Raw genomic sequence first — 16,248 nt, 5'->3', positions numbered from 1 at the left:
TCAGAGGCCCTTGTGTTAGGGTCGTGGCTTGTCTTCATTTCTTTGAGCATATTAGCATGAGTTCTCTGTATTCACTGGGTTCAAGGATCCTGGGATTGATCCAAATGGAAGATACTTAGTCTTTAAAGCACCAACAGGTTGAATTGGAAATAGTCATCCACCAAGATGTAGACTTCTTGGAATACCTGGTATTTATCAGAGGCCCTGGTGGTGGGGTCAAGGTCTGTCTTTATTTCCTTGTCTTTGAAGGACCAGCAGGGTAAGGTGGAGATAGGCTTTCACCAAGGTGTAGACTTTTTGAAATACCTGATATTTATCAGAGGTCCTGGTGGTGGGGTCATGGCTTGTCTTCATTTCTTTGAGCATATTAGCATGAGTTCTCTGTATACACTTGGTTCAAGGATCCTGCGATAGATCCAAGTGGAAGATACTTTGTCCTTGAAGCACCAGCAGGGTAAGGTGGATATAGGCTTTCACCAAGATATAGACTTTTTGGAATGGAATACCTGATATTTATTAGAGGCCCTGGTGGTGGGGTCATGGCTCGTCTGTCTTTGAAGCACCAGCAGGTTGAATTGGAAATACGTTTTTCACCAAGGTGTAGACTTTTTGGAATACCTCATATTTATCAGAGGCCCTGGTGGTGGGGTCATGGCCTGTCTTTATTTCTTTGAGAATATTAACATGAGTTCTGTGTATATACTGGGTTCAAGGATCCTGGGATAGATCCATGTGGAAGATACTTTTTTGTTGAAGAACCAGCAGGGTAAGGTGGAGATAGGCTTTCACCAAGGTGTAGACGTCCGGAAAGCCTGGTCTTCATAATAGCCCCTGGTGGTGGGGCTAAGGCTTATTTTCAATTATTTGAGCATATTAACTTGAGTTTTCTGTATATACTAGGTGCAATGATCTTGGGATAAATTCAAGTAGCTTCAAGTACCTTGTCCTTGAAGCACCAGTAGAGTAAAGTGGAGATACTGTAGGCTTTCATCAAGCTGTAGATGTTGGGAATGCCTGGTCTTCATCAGAGCCCCTGGTGGTGGGGCCGCAGCTTATTGTCTTATATTGAGTTGAGTTCTCTGTATATACTATGTGCAATGATCCTGGAATAAATTCAAGTGGAAAATACCTTGTCTTTGAAGCACCAGCAGGGTAAGGTGGAGATAGGCTTTCACCAAGATAAAGACTTTTTGAAATACCTGATATTTATCAGAGGGTCTGGTGGTGGGGTCATGGCTTGTCTTCATTTTTTTGAGCATGTTATTATGAGTTCTATGTATACACTGGGTTCAAGGATCCTGGGATAGATACAAGTGGAAGATATGTTGTCTTTGAAGCACCAGCAGGTTGAATTGGAAATAGTCTTTCACCAAGGTGTAGACCTCTGGAGTACCTGGTCTTCATCAGAGAGATCATTAGTAAGACCTCATCTGGAATATGCAGTTCAGTTTTGGGCCCCAGTTCTCAAAAAGGATATCGGGGGAACTGGAGAAAGTGCAGAGAAGGGCAACCAAACTGATAAGAGGCATGGAGGAGCTCAGCTATGAGGAAAGATTAGAGGAACTGAATGTATTCTCTCCTGAGATTAAGGGGGGATATGATCAAATATATAAGGGGTCCATATAGTGAACTTGGTATTCAGTAGGGGTGCAATGGATCGTCATTGATCCGTGATCCAAACACGATCCGTTGATTGAGCACATAGGAAAGCCCCGGAGCGGCGGCCATCTTGGTACACCCGGCGGCGGCCTAGGTGAGCTTCCCAGAGTGACGCTGACTGGGGAGATGTGGACATTACAGTGGAGGGAGATGTGGACATTGCAGTGGGGGAAATGTGGACATTGCAGTGGGGGGGATGTGGACATTGCAGTGGGGGAGATGGAGGGAGATGTGGACATTTCAGGGGGGGAGATGTGGACATTACAGTGGGGGGAGATGTGGATATTACAGTGGGGGAGATGTGGACATTACAGTGGGGGGAGATGTGGATATTACAGTGGGGGAGATGGGGGAGATGTGGACATTGCAGTGGGGGAGATGGGGGGAGATTTGGACATTGCAGTGGGGGAGATGGGGGAGATGTGGACATTGCAGTGGGGGGAGATGTGGATATTACAGTGGGGGAGTTGGGGGGAGATGTGGACATTGCAGTGGGGGAGTTGGGGGGAGATGTGGGCATTGCAGTGGTGGAGATGGGGGAGATGTGGACATTGCAGTGGGGGAGATGGGGGAGATGTGGACATTACAGTGGGGGGAGATGTGGATATTACAGTGGGGGAGTTGGGGGGAGATGTGGACATTGCAGTGGGGGAGTTGGGGGGAGATGTGGACATTGCAGTGGGGGAGATGGGGGGAGATGTGGACATTGCAGTGGGGGAGATGTGGACATTACAGTGGGGGGAGATGTGGATGATCTGATCCGTGGCTCAGATCCGAGGAACGATTCGAACCATGAGTTTTTTGATCCGTTGCACCCCTAGTGTTCAGTTATTCAATTTAAGGTCATCACAGAGGACAAGGGGGCACTCTTTACGTCTAGAGTAAGGGAGGGAGGGGGGAGTTGCATGGTCAATATTCGCAGACATTTTCCCCCATATTATTGGGGGGGGGTGGGTCTTGTGGGGCTAAAAAATATGGTAACTATGTAGCTATATCAGTGGTCTCCCAATTATGGCCCTGGGGCCAGATGAGGTCCTTTGCTTTCCTCTATCTGGCCCTTGGGGCATTATTCCATCAACAACTGACACTAATAATGAGACGCTATTCCTCTCACTGACACCAAGAATGGGTGCTATGATTCCTCCCACTAAAACCAACAATGGGGCTTTGTTTACTTCTACTGATGCTTGGGCATTTTCTTCTCCCACTGGCCACACTCCCTAAAGTCTGAAGAACAGTAAACTGGCCCTTTGTTCAGAAAGTTTGGAAAGTTCTGAGCTATACAAACTGAAATTATTGGGACATAATCACCCATACAGAGTGGAGATCAATCGTTTTGGCAAATTTTACTGAAGGACGTGACTTGTTTTGGATTTGCTTCACCAGGAGAGACAACCAAAAGTCAATAATGCTAATTTTTGGATCTTTTTCCTCCAAAGGTTGATCTTGGACCTTCTTCATTCGTGTCCAGAACTTTTCTTCTGGTCAATGAAGACATCAACGCATTAAAGAATTAAAAGGGAGAACAATATGTAACGGTCACCACCGTTTACGATCTTCCATTCCATCGCCCCACGACAGCTTATCCGACACTCCAACCATCCAGCAGACCCGATCCATTGGAACTCACCAGAAGGACGAGACACACGCTCTGTTTCTGGTTCCAAAATGAATGAATATTTTAATGGTAAAACTCAGGTTTTTATACAGTTCACAACCAAAAAGCATGTTACAGGGACAATGAAACTCTCCACCCCCAAAACATTACACAATGGGGCTTCATACACATTCTTTTAGATAATGACATTCAGATGAGTTAATTATCCCCCAGACGTCCTGACTCTCGGGCACTGCCCGAGGGCCCCATGCCACTAGGGGGCCCCATCAGGGTTGCCAGGCTCAGTAAAACCAGGGACAGTATGTAAAAATCTGTGTTTTTTTACACCTGTCCCTGATATGTCCGAAACCGACATGATTTTGATTTGAAAATCCCGAGATTTTAGCTGCCCCGCCTCTGCACTGCCTCCTGGCGTGGTGGCCATCTGTAAGCCCAGGGGCCCTATCATCTTCTATTGCCCGGGGGCCCCATGAGTTGTCAGTCCACCCCTGGTCGGCAGGATGGCAGTGGTAGGCAAATGGGCGTACCTGTACGTCCCCTTTAAGAATCCATGCGGTGGCCGCACTCCCCGTGACCGTGCTCGCAGGACCCGCGGACTCAATGTCCGCCGGTGTCCCACGATCTTGTCACGGAGCGGCAGAATAGGGGGATGCCTTTGTAAACAAGGCATCTCCCTGTTTTGCCTAGTGACAGGTTTCTCTGCTCCCTGTCATCGGGAGCAGTGATCAGTGTCGTGTGACAGTACGCCCCGCCCCCACACAGTTAAAATCACTCCCTAGGACACACTTAACCCCTTTTCCGCCCCCTCGTGGTTAACCACTTCACTGCCAGTGTCATTTACACAGTAATCGGTGCATTTTTATAGCACTGATCGCTGTATAAATGACAATGGTCCCAAATTGGTGTCAAAAGTGTCCGATGTGTCCGCCATTATGTCGCAGTCACGATAAAAATTGCAGATCGCCGCCATTACTAGTAATTAAAAAATGCCATAAAACTACACCCTATTTGGTAAACGCTATAACTTTTGCGCAAACCAATCAATAAACGCTTATTGCGATTTTTTTTTACCAAAAATATGTTGAAGAATACGTATCGGCCTAAACTGAGGAAAGTTTTTTTTTTTATATATATTTTTGGGTTATATTCATTATAGCAAAAAGTTAAAAAAAAAGGGCCATATTCTCAAATAATTTACGCAGGCGTATCAGCAGATACGCCGACGTAAGTCCGATCCTATGTTTAAGTGTATTCTCAAACTGAGATACACTTAAACATGCCTAAGATACGACGGCCTGCGCCGTTGTATCTTAGGCTGCAATATTTACGCTGACCGCTAGGTGGCGGTCAGCGTAGAATATGCAAATGACTAGTCACGCCGATTCTCTAACGTACGCTTGCCCGCTGTAGTGTTTTAACGTCGTTTCCGTAAGCGATACGCGGCGTAAAGATAAAGATGCCCCCTAGGTGGCGTACTCAATGTTAAGTATGGCCGTCGATCCCGCGTCGAAATTTGAAAATTTAACGTCGTTTGCGTAAGTCGTCCGTGAATGGCGCTGGACGCCATTTACGTTACAGTCAAAACAAATGACGTCCGTGAGACGTCATTTAGCGCAATGCACGTCGGGTAATTTACCCGACGGAGCATGCGCATTACGATCGGCGCGGGAGCGCGCCTAATTTAAATGATCCACGCCCCCTACCAGGATCATTTGAATTAGGAGGGCTTGCGCGGGTGGACTTTACGCGACGCCGCCGCAAGTTTACAGTTAAGTGGTTTGGGAATCAGGCACTTGCCACTTAAACTTGCGGCGGCGTAACGTAAAGGACATACGTTCCGCCGCCTCAGATCTATAAGAATATGCCCCATTGTTTTTTTTTCAAAATTGTCGCTCTATTTTTGTTTATAGCGCAAAAAAATAAAAACCGCAGAGGTGATCAAATACCACCAAAAGATAGCTCTATTTGCGAGGGAAAAAGGACGCCAATTTTGTTTGGGAGCCGCGTCTCACGACCGCGCAATTGTCATTTTAGGGCGATGCAGTGCCGAATCGCAAAAACTGGCCCCGGTCATTGGGCAGCTAAATCCTCCGGGGCTGAAGTGGTTAAGACGATGGGGGAAGGGGGGGAGCACTGATGGGACATTGACCCATTTTTATAAAATCTACTTCCGCTGTTACCTTAAAAAACAAAAACGCCCAGATTGTAAGCGAACTCCCGTTACCCAATCACTCCGGAGTTTAACGCGTGGAAAATCGGGGCGTTCAGTTCCTCCGCCGTTTTACCTTCATTTGCGCTGAACTGCTGATTAAAATTGCCACCTCTGGATATGCAGCAAATCTGAGCCTAATAGATCGGCGCCGCATGGATGAAACCTCAACAGCGCGCCCGACTCTGGAGGAAATGAGCGTGGAGAAAGAATTCCCTTTATTTTAACAAGGAGTAATTAGTTCCATTATCCCGCTCAGATCTCTTCTCAACTTGGGAAGAAGAGAAAAACTTCTGTAACTCTTTCAGGGCGCACCCCACCGGGGCACTAGGAAGATATGACATTCAAAGAGGAACTTCAGCCTGGCCAATCGTGTAGTTCCAACCCGCTCTTCTGCCCCACCATTTTTTGATGTCCCACGTGGATGTCTCCTTGATTAACCCTTTCATGACTAAAGCCTCGCACACACGATCAGTCCAACCGCATCGATTTTTATCCCTGAAATCGCCGGCTCTAAAAACCGATACCGGATGATGCCTGCAGCTGCCGGGCAGCGGCTGACACCCCCTTGGGTGTAATGAAATTAACAATAAAAAAAAAAAGTGCCCCTGTCCCCGTGAGCTCGCACGCGGAAGCGAACGCATACGTAAGTCCCGCCCACATATAAAAACGGTGTTCAAACCACACATGTGAGGTGTCGCGGCGAACGTTAGAGGGAGAGCAATAATTCTAGCCCTAGACCTCCTCTGTAACTCAAAACATGCAACCTGTAAAAAAAAATGGGTATTTTTAAGTACCCAAGTCTGGCGCCATTCCACGAGCGTGTGCAATTTTGAAGGGTGACATGTTGGGTATCTATTTACTCGGCGTAACTTCATCTTTCACATTATGGCAAAAAAAAATTGTGCTAACTTTACTGTTTTTTTTTCTTTTTTTTTTAAAGCATGAAACGTTTTTTTTGTTTTTTTTTTAAGATAAAACGTGTTTGAAAAATTGCTGCGCAAATACCGTGCGAGATAAAAAGTTGCAATGACCGCCATTTTATTCTCTAACGTCTCTTGTTTTTTAAAAAGCCGATCACCGGCTCTTGTGTAAGGGACATCAGTCCCCAGTGGAAGAGGCACATCAGCCTCATTAGTGCCCACCAGTACCGCCTGCCAGTGCCCACAGTGCCCACCAGTGCAATCAGAGGCGGCTCTAGGCTTTGCAAGGCCTTTGGCAAAACCTGACATGGGACCCCACTCTCGCCCATGATGGGAAAAATAATTCAAGGACAAGGGCGCTTATCGAAATCTGGAAGCCGCCTTAAACAAGGCGGCCACCACATCCTGCTTTTTAATAACTAAGGGGCGTTGCCACCCGGTGATGTCACCTGCTGAACCCGCCTCCTTGTGACGTCATTGACTGAGGGCATGTTGGGTCATTGACGTCACACGGGGTGGTGTCACCGATATTCACTGGTTGTTAGGGACGCTGGTGGCCCCGGATCCCTGAGCGCAGCAGCGTTAAGGACCTCTGTCCCTCAAAACTGGGGTGATGCATTGGGTAAGTTAGGCGGCCGTGAGGTCCCTGTGAGTGCGAGGCCTTAGGCGACCGCCTAATTAAAGACAGAAGGATGAGAAAAAGGAAGGAGGGGGAAGTTCCCATTTGCCTTTTTTTTTGTTTTTGTTTGTTTTTCTGTTTTATTTTGCAGTTTTTATTCAATGGAGACACCATGGCAATAAAACATATAAAAAATCATGCAAACACCGTAGAAGGAAGGCTTTTTTTTCGGCTCCTCCCCACTTCTACCACCAGCTGGAATGTAATGAAAGTCGTCTTTCTCTCTCCAGAGGTCCTCTGTATTATACTCGAAGTAACACACCTCCGGGCAGCTGTTCCCGTCTCCAGCAATCTTTCCAGCGGGAACGTATGTGTGATGATGTGATAACAGTGGGCAGGTGAGGACGGGAGATTCGCACCACATATACAGTAATTGCTTCACTCCGCACTCATTGATTCCATCCTTTGTGACGTGAAGAAGGAAGGAAGGGAAGAACGCAGAGGAGCGAGATTCTGTCTTCTCAGCAAAGAAACGTTTTCATAAAAAAGTGAGAATTGTTACAACGTTTCCTCTCCGCTAATCCATCCTCTGAGCCCCGCCCCTAACAGGGAAAAGAAGCAAAACTATAATAATAAACCCGTACATTTTTTTTTTTTTTTTTTTTTTTTTTTTTTTACTACTTCAGCTCCACAAGATATGCAGTTTATACAGTGCCTTGAACAAGTATTCATACCCCTTAACCACTTCAGCCCCGGACCATTATGCAGGTTAAGGACCTGGCCCCTTTTTGCGATTCGGCGCTGCTTCGCTTTAACTGACAATTGCGCGGTCGTGCGACGTGGCTCCCAAACAAAATTGGCGTCCTTTTTCCCCCACAAATAGAGCTTTCTTTTGGTGGTATTTGATCACCTCTGCGGTTTTTATTTTTTGCGCCATAAACAAAAATAGAGCGACAGTTTTAAAAAAAAATGCAATATTTTTTACTTTTTGCTATAATAAATATCCCCCAAAAATATATAAAAAACATTTTTTTCCTCAGTTTAGGCCGATACGTATTCTTCTACCTATTTTTGGTCAAAAAAATCGCAATAAGCGTTTATCGGTTGGTTTGCGCAAAATTTATAGCGTTTACAAAATAGGGGATAGTTTTATGGCATTTTTATATATTTTTTTTTTTTACTACTAATGGCGGCGATCATCGATTTTTTTCGTGACTGCGACATTATGGCAGACACTTCGGACAATTTTGACACATTTTTGGGACCATTGTCATTTTCAGAGCAAAAAATGCTATAAAAATGCACTGTTTACTGTGAAAATGCCAATTGCAGTTTGGGAGTTCACCACAAGGGGGCGCTGAAGGGGTTAAGTGTGACCTCATCTGTGTTTCTAACTGTAGGGGTGTGTGGCTGTAGGTGTGACGTCATTGATCGTGCCTCCCTATATCAGGTAACACACAATCGATGACGGCGCCACAGTGAAGAACGGGGAAGCTGTGTTTACACACACCTCTCCCCGTTCTTCAGCCCCGAGGACCGATCGCGGGACTCCAGCGGAGATCGGGTCCCGGTCACGGAGCCTCGGACCGGGTCGCGGGCTCGTGCCCGCGACCCACGGCTGGGCACTTAAAGAGTACGTACCTGTACGTGCCTGTGCCCAGCCGTGCCATTTTTTTCTCGTCGAGTTCCACGACCGTTTTCCTCGGTGAAAAAGCTCTGCCAGCAAGTTTCTTGATGGATTCTGTTGAGGAAAACGGTCGTGTGTACGAGGCCTCAGAGAGAAGATTATAGCTCTGGCCATATAATAACTGCGCTCTTTGGGTACTAAACCGCGGTGACAGCGTTACATCCGCCGCCCCCCTCCGCCGCCCCCTCCATCACCTCTGTAATGGCGGATCGCTGCGCACTTTGGTACGGTATATAATTTACAGAGATTTTATTTCTTGCTATAAAAGATTCCCACTTATAAAGCTGACACATAATAAAACAATGACGAGCCGCGACCTCGGAGGGGCCACAGCCATGGGCGTCCGCTGAAATTTTTTTCAGAGGGGGGGGCACTTCAGCAGCGGTGATACACAGTCGCATTTAACCCTTTCTTAAAACGCTAACGGGGGTTAAAAGCTCCCCGCTAGCGGCCGAATAGCGCAGCTAAAACAATGGTAAAGCGCCTCTTTTTAGTGGCGCTTTACCGATAACGCGGTCAGCTGGCAGTGTGAAATAGCTCTTGAGATAATTCAGCTTCACTCCATGCCCATATAAATATAGCCTAGAGAATGTACAGACCCCCCTTCAGCACAGACCCCCCCCCCCCATTCTGCACAGACCCCTCCATTCAGCACAGACCCCTCCATTCAGCACAGATGGACCCCCCCTTCAGCACAGACCCCCCCCATTCCGCACAGACCCCTCAATTCAGCACAGACCCCCCCTTCAGCACAAACGGACCCCCCTCCCCCCATCCCATTCAGTACTTGAGATTAGCCATCAGTGCGGCACAGGCACAGCAGGTTGCCCTCCCCCTGTGTATACATAAACACCGGAGGGGGAGGCGGCTTCACTCTGCTCGCTGTGCCTGTGTGACATTCGGGCCGAGACCGCTCAGACAGCCCGCGGCCGCTAGACTCTTCAACACCTTCTCGATTTTCCAGGGGGGGGGCCCCTTGCCCTATGGAGCGGATGCCCATGGCCACAATGCCCCCCCCCCCGACCCGCCTCTTCCTCTTCTGAGAACTCCATGTATGTGGATTATGGGAAATGTATGGAGGGCGGGTGCTGGCCAGAGATAGAGCACAATCTATGTATTGTCACTGCCACCCACTATTCAGAGGGCCGGCCCCCTGATGAGCACCGGCCATCTGAATAACGGCAGCTGGTTGGCTTTGGAAGTGTCTATCAGGGCCAGCGGCTCTGATAGGCTTTCCCATTACAGTCTGAGTGCTCTAATCGGCTTACAAATAGTTAACCAGGGGATGCAGGGGGAATGCGTTCCCTGGCTAACACTGACAGGTGTCTCAGCCAATCAGGTTCACCGGTTCTGGTTTACCGGTAACCTGATTGGCTGAAGTGATATCGAGGGCTGGACTACATCGAGGGATTGATCCAAAGATTGCGGACCGAGAAAGGTAAGTGCCAAGCGGGGGGGTGCAATCTGGCAGCATTTTAGGGGCAAACTGGCGGCAATTGATAGGCACAGTGGCTGTGTTTAGCATGGCACAGTAGCGACAATTGATGGCACAGTGGCTGTGTTTGGAATGGCACAGTGGCGACAATTGATGGGCACAGTCGCGACAATGGCCTGGCACAGTGGCGACAATGGCATGGCACAGTGGCTGCGTTTGGCATGGCACAGTGGCAACAATTGATGTGCACAGTGGCGACAATGGCATGGCACAGTGGTGACAATTGATGGCACAGTGGCTGCGTTTGGCATGGCACAGTGGCGACAATTAATGGCACAGTGGCTGCGTTTGGCATGGCACAGTGGCCACAATTGATGGGCACAGTGGCGACAATGGCATGGCACAGTGGCGATAATTGATGGGCACAGTGGCGACAATGGCATGGCACAATGGCGACAATTGATGCCACAGTGGCTGCGTTTGGCATGGCACAGTGGCGACAATTGATGGCACAGTGGCTGCATTTGGCATGACACAGTGGCGACAATTGATGGGCACAGTGGCTGCATTTGATGGCACAGTGGCGACAATTGATGGCACAGTGGCTGCGTTTGGCATGGCACAGTGGCGACAATTGATGGGCACAGTGGCGACAATGGCATGGCACAGTGGCGACAATGGCATGGCACAGTGGCGACAATTGATGAGCACAGTGGCGACAATTGATGGCACAGTGGCTGCGTTTGGCATGGCACAGTGGCGACAATTAATGGCACAGTGGCTGCGTTTGGCATGGCACAGTGGCCACAATTGATGGGCACAGTGGCAACAATGGCGTGGCACAGTGGCGACAATTGATGGCACAGTGGCTGCGTTTGGCATGGCACAGTGGCCACAATTGATGGGCACAGTGGCAACAATGGCATGGCACAGTGGCGACAATTGATGGTACAGTGGCTGCGTTTGGCATGGCACAGTGGCGACAATTGATGGCACAGTGGCTGCGTTTGGCATGGCACAGTGGCGACAATTGATGGGCACAGTGGCGGCGTTTGATGGCACAGTGGCCACAATTGATGGGCACAGTGGCTGCGTTTGATGGCATGGCACAGTGGCGACAATTTTATGGCACAGTGGCGACAATTGATGGGCACAGTGAGGCTGCAATTGATAGGCACAGTGGCGACAATTGATGGGCACAGTGAGGCTGCAATTGATAGGCACAGTGGCGACAATTGATGGGCACAGCAAGGCTGCAATTCATGAAACAGTGAGGCTGCAATTTTTTTTGTTTGTTTGCGCCCCCCAAAAAATGTGGAGCGCCAGCCGCCACTGAGCACGTGGGGTACTAATCCTCGCACTGATAGGAAGCAATGGCGCTATTCATACTACTGGGCTGGCCGTTCTCTTCACCAATACAATATCTTATAGTTTAATTGTTATATAAAAAAAAAAAATTACCAAATTTCAAAGCATTTATCTAAACCCCGAGACCAAACATGAGATTTGTTGTTGTTTCTCGTCCGTCATTGTGAAGGAAAAGAGAAGAAAAGACAATACATTTCTGGAAGCGGGAAATCTATTTTTGGGTTCTTTGTATTTTTCCATATTTAATGGTAAACTCCGAGTGTTGATGAAACACGGAACATATTGCTTGTCTGGCACATCCAACAAACATTCAGACAAGAACAATGTCACCACCACACGCCGCGTCTGTCAGGGACGGGAATCTCATCGTCTGACGTTTTCTGTATTGTCTAACGGATGAAGGGAACCCCCCCTCCCCTCCCCCACCCCCCATTCCAACAACTTCAACTCTGGAAAAGAATATAATATTTATCCAGTGAAAGTAGTGAACCCTGGCACTGGCATTGCGATCGGATCGCATCCACCTCGGGAAATCTTATGCCCCGTACACACGGTCGGGATTTCCGACGGCAAAAAAAAAAGAGAACCAGCTCTCTATCTTTTGCCGACCGTTTTTGGCCGTTTTGCCGTCGGAAAAAGTCAGATGGAACGTACACACAGCCGGAATTCCCGACCAAAAGCTCTCATCAGACTTTTTCCGACGGGAAAACCGTGTGTGTTCACATCTGTGTCTCTATCATTTTCATGCACTTCTGAAGTACCTGGTTGATCCTGCCAGTCACCTTTCTTTCTTGTTCTAAACCGACCACACAAAGGACAGAAGCTGATCTGCTTTCCGTGGTCAGTGTTCATCCTTTAACTGGACATTCAGAACACTGAGCATGCCTGGATTGGGGAGTTTGTTCAGCCATGATGCCCCATGGCCAATCACAGCCTGCCTCTGGTACACGCCCCCTCCCAATCACAGCCTGCCTCTGGCACACACCCCTCCCAATCACAGCCTGCCTCTGTTACCCATCTCCTCCCAATCACAGCCTGGCTCTGTTAACCATCTCCTCCCAATCACAGCCTGCCTCTGGCACACACCCCCTTTAAATCACAGCCTGCCTCTGTTACCCATCTCCTCCCAATCACAGCCTGCCTCTGGCACACACCCCTCCCAATCACAGCCTGCCTCTGTTACCCATCTCCTCCCAATCACAGCCTGCCCCTGGCACACACCCCCTTTTAATCACAGCCTGCCTCTGGCACACACACCCTCTCAATCACAGCCTGCCTCTGGTACACGCCCCCTCCCAATCACAGCCTGCCTCTGGCACACACCCCCTCCCAATCACAGCCTGCTTCTGGAGCACACCCCCTCCCAATCACAGCCTGCTTCTGGAGCACACCCCTCCCAATCACAGCCTGCCTCTGTTACCCATCTCCTCCCAATCACAGCCTGCCCCTGGCACACACCCCCTTTTAATCACAGCCTGCCTCTGGCACACACCCCCTTTTAATCACAGCCTGCCTCTGGCGCACACCCCCTCCCAATCACAGCCTGCTTCTGGCGCACACCCCCTCCGAATCACAGCCTGCCTCTGGCACACACCCCCTTCCAATCACAGTCTGCCTCTTGCACACACCCCCTCCCAATCACAGCCTGCTTCTGGCGCACACCCCTCCCAATCACAGCCTGCCTCTGTTACCCATCTCCTCCCAATCACAGCCTGCCCCTGGCACACACCCCCTTTTAATCACAGCCTGCCTCTGGCGCACACCCCCTCCGAATCACAGCCTGCCTCGGGCACACATCTGCTCCCAATCATAGCCTACTTCTGGCATACATCCCCCTTCCAATCAAAGCCTTCCTCAAGAACACGCCCTCTTGTGTACTAGGAATATATGAGTATAATTAGAGCTTTTCTATCCCAGGTTTCTTTAGCCTGACATGGTCCCTTTAAGGCAAAGCCTCCACACTAAGAACTCACTTTTGGCAGGTATGTTGCACGACCCACCTGAATATCTCCGGGACGGGAGATGATAAGAATCTGCAACAGAATTTGATTCATGGAACTTTTATAGAATTGCTTTTCTCCTCCTGAGTTTCACTTTAACTTTTCCAATGTTCAGTAAATTGGATTGCCAAGTTTTGAATAAGTTGTTAAAGTTTGTTTTTTTCTTACATCTGCTAGAGGAGTGGAGTCTCCGAAGAGCAATAAAAGTGCGGCAGAGAATTCTCCCCCTGCGCCGATCCACAAATCTGACTTATTATTTCCTATCCGGGCCTCCCCTGTGACTTCTTCCTCTTTTGCAAATCAGATCCTCTGCAGAGGAGCCTCTCTGTAAATATCCATATTTTAAAACCTTTTTTTTTTTTGCGCAAAGTCTAACTCTTCCCGGATACGTCGCCGGACGGAGCGTACAAAAAACGAGTGAAAATGAGCAGAGCGGCCGAGATTCACAGGTTCAATTAGCGGGAAGATAGTTTTCCCTGGGCGGGAGCATGCTGCAGTTTTTTGCTATTGCGGCTCTGCTTGATCCGTTCCACTACATGGCGATAATTCCCAAGTCTCCGGCAATAACTGATGGAGTGAAGCTGCCTAATGCCGGTATATTGAGGTTGAGAATTCCTGAGCTTACATGCAATGGATCTTGACATACATTTCCATTTAAATAGAGACGGGGGAAATTTGGGCTCATGCAAAAATCTGATTATTCGTTCTTAACCACTTGTCTACCAACGTTCGTTTATAACCGGCACGCTAGACCGTGGTTACGCCAAGCTCATGGCTGGCTGCTACTGCAGCTCTGAACTCAGTAGCGGCTTTGAGGCCGCGTACACACGACCGGTCCATCCGATGAGAATGCTCCGATCGGTTCGATTTTAAAGCAAGTTCTCTAATTTTTGTCCGAAGGTCAACAGACCGATGGGCCGTACACACGGTCGGTTTGGACCGATGAAACTGGACTTCAGGCCGTTTTCATCAGTTTGGACCGACCGTGTGTACGCGAACTAACAGGTGTTAAGCCCCGGACCAATATGCTGCTAAATGCCCAAAGGCGTTTTTACAATTCGGCACTGCGTCGCTTTAACAGACAATTGCGCGGTCGTGCGACGTGGCTCCCAAACAAAATTGGCGTCCTTTTTTCCCCACAAATAGAGCTTTCTTTTGGTGGTATTTGATCACCTCTGCGGTTTTTATTTTTTGCGCTATAAAAAAAAATAGAGCGACAATTTTGAAAAAAATTCTATATTTTTTACTTTTTGCTATAATAAATATCCCCCAAAAACATATAAAAACATTTTTTTTCCTCAGTTTAGGCCGATACGTATTCTTCTACATATTTTTGGTAAAAAAAATCGCAATAAGTGTTTATCGATTGGTTTGCGCAAAATGAATAGCGTTTACAAAATAGGGAATAGTTTTATTGCATTTTTAATAATTTTTTTTTATTTACTACTAATGGCGGCAATCAGCGATTTTTTTCGTGACTGCGACATTATGGCGGACACTTCGGACAATTTTGACACATTTTTGTGACCATTGTCATTTTCACAGCAACAAATGCATTGTTTACTGTGAAAATGACAATTGCAGTTTGGGAGTTAACCACTAGGGGGCGCTGAAGGGGTTAAGTGTGACCTCATATGTGTTTCTAACTGTGGGGGGTGTGGCTGTAGGTGTGACGTCATTGATCGTCTTTCCCTATATCAGGGAACACACGATCGATGACGGCGCCACAGTGAAGAACGAGGGAAGCTGTGTTTACACACACCTATCCTCGTTCTTCAGCTCCGGGGACCGATCGCGGGACTCCAGCGGCGATCGGGTCCGCGGGCCACGGAGCTTCAGACCGGCCCGCGGCGCGTGCCCGCGACCCACGGCTGGGCACTTAAGGAGGACGTACCTGTACGTGCTTGTGCCCAGCCGTGCCATTCTGCCGACATATATGTGCATGAGGCGGTCCTTAAGTGGTTAACAGGTGTGAAGCACTTTAAATACGCAGAGGTGTTGAAGGCCCCCCGCCATGTTTAGTGATGGCTGTTGCTGTTTGACAGAGATGGCCTTGTAGGCAGGTGCAGTCTACTTTCTCCACTGCAGGTGGCACTCTTCTGCAGCGGCACGGCAGTTGGAGAGGAAGTCAAGGGGAACTCTCTATGATTTCCTGGGTCACTGGGGAAACACCTGATTGGATGCTGATGCCCCATGTCACATGGCAGCCATCAGAAATTTTGGAGCCCCTTACACAGCTTTACGCCTGCCCCCCCCCCCCCCCGCCTTACCACCCTCCCCTGGCCTGACCACCAACATTCCCCAGGGCCCGCCCTCTGGCCATTCCTATGGTGCACCCACTTTAATTTTAACACGCTTACAGCTGAATATATGAAAATCCAATGAAAACCCTATGAGAACCCAATCCAACAAAGAGATGACCCCATATATTCAGAAAAGAGACATCCCAATTCAGCAAAGTGTAGTGTGCATCGCAATTGCTTGTTCCAACAGCAGCAACAACTCAGTCTTTTTGGTTGGGGCCCCCCTCGGGACAGCAGGGCCCCCTACATGTGTATGGGTTGTCCCCCCCCTGATGGCGACCATGCCCATGTGACTCCAGCAGATATCTTGGGTCATGCAGAGCCGACTTAAGGCCCTGACTTCCAGGCTTGGCGCGCTTTTTGTGAGTTGGTAGAGTACGGACAGGTACCCCGCTTTTTAGGGACAGTCGGGGCTTTTTTTCTCAGA

This window comes from Rana temporaria, chromosome 4, assembly GCF_905171775.1.
Source record: "Rana temporaria chromosome 4, aRanTem1.1, whole genome shotgun sequence".
In the NCBI taxonomy this organism is placed as follows: domain Eukaryota; kingdom Metazoa; phylum Chordata; class Amphibia; order Anura; family Ranidae; genus Rana; species Rana temporaria.
This window is presented reverse-complemented; position numbering follows the sequence as displayed.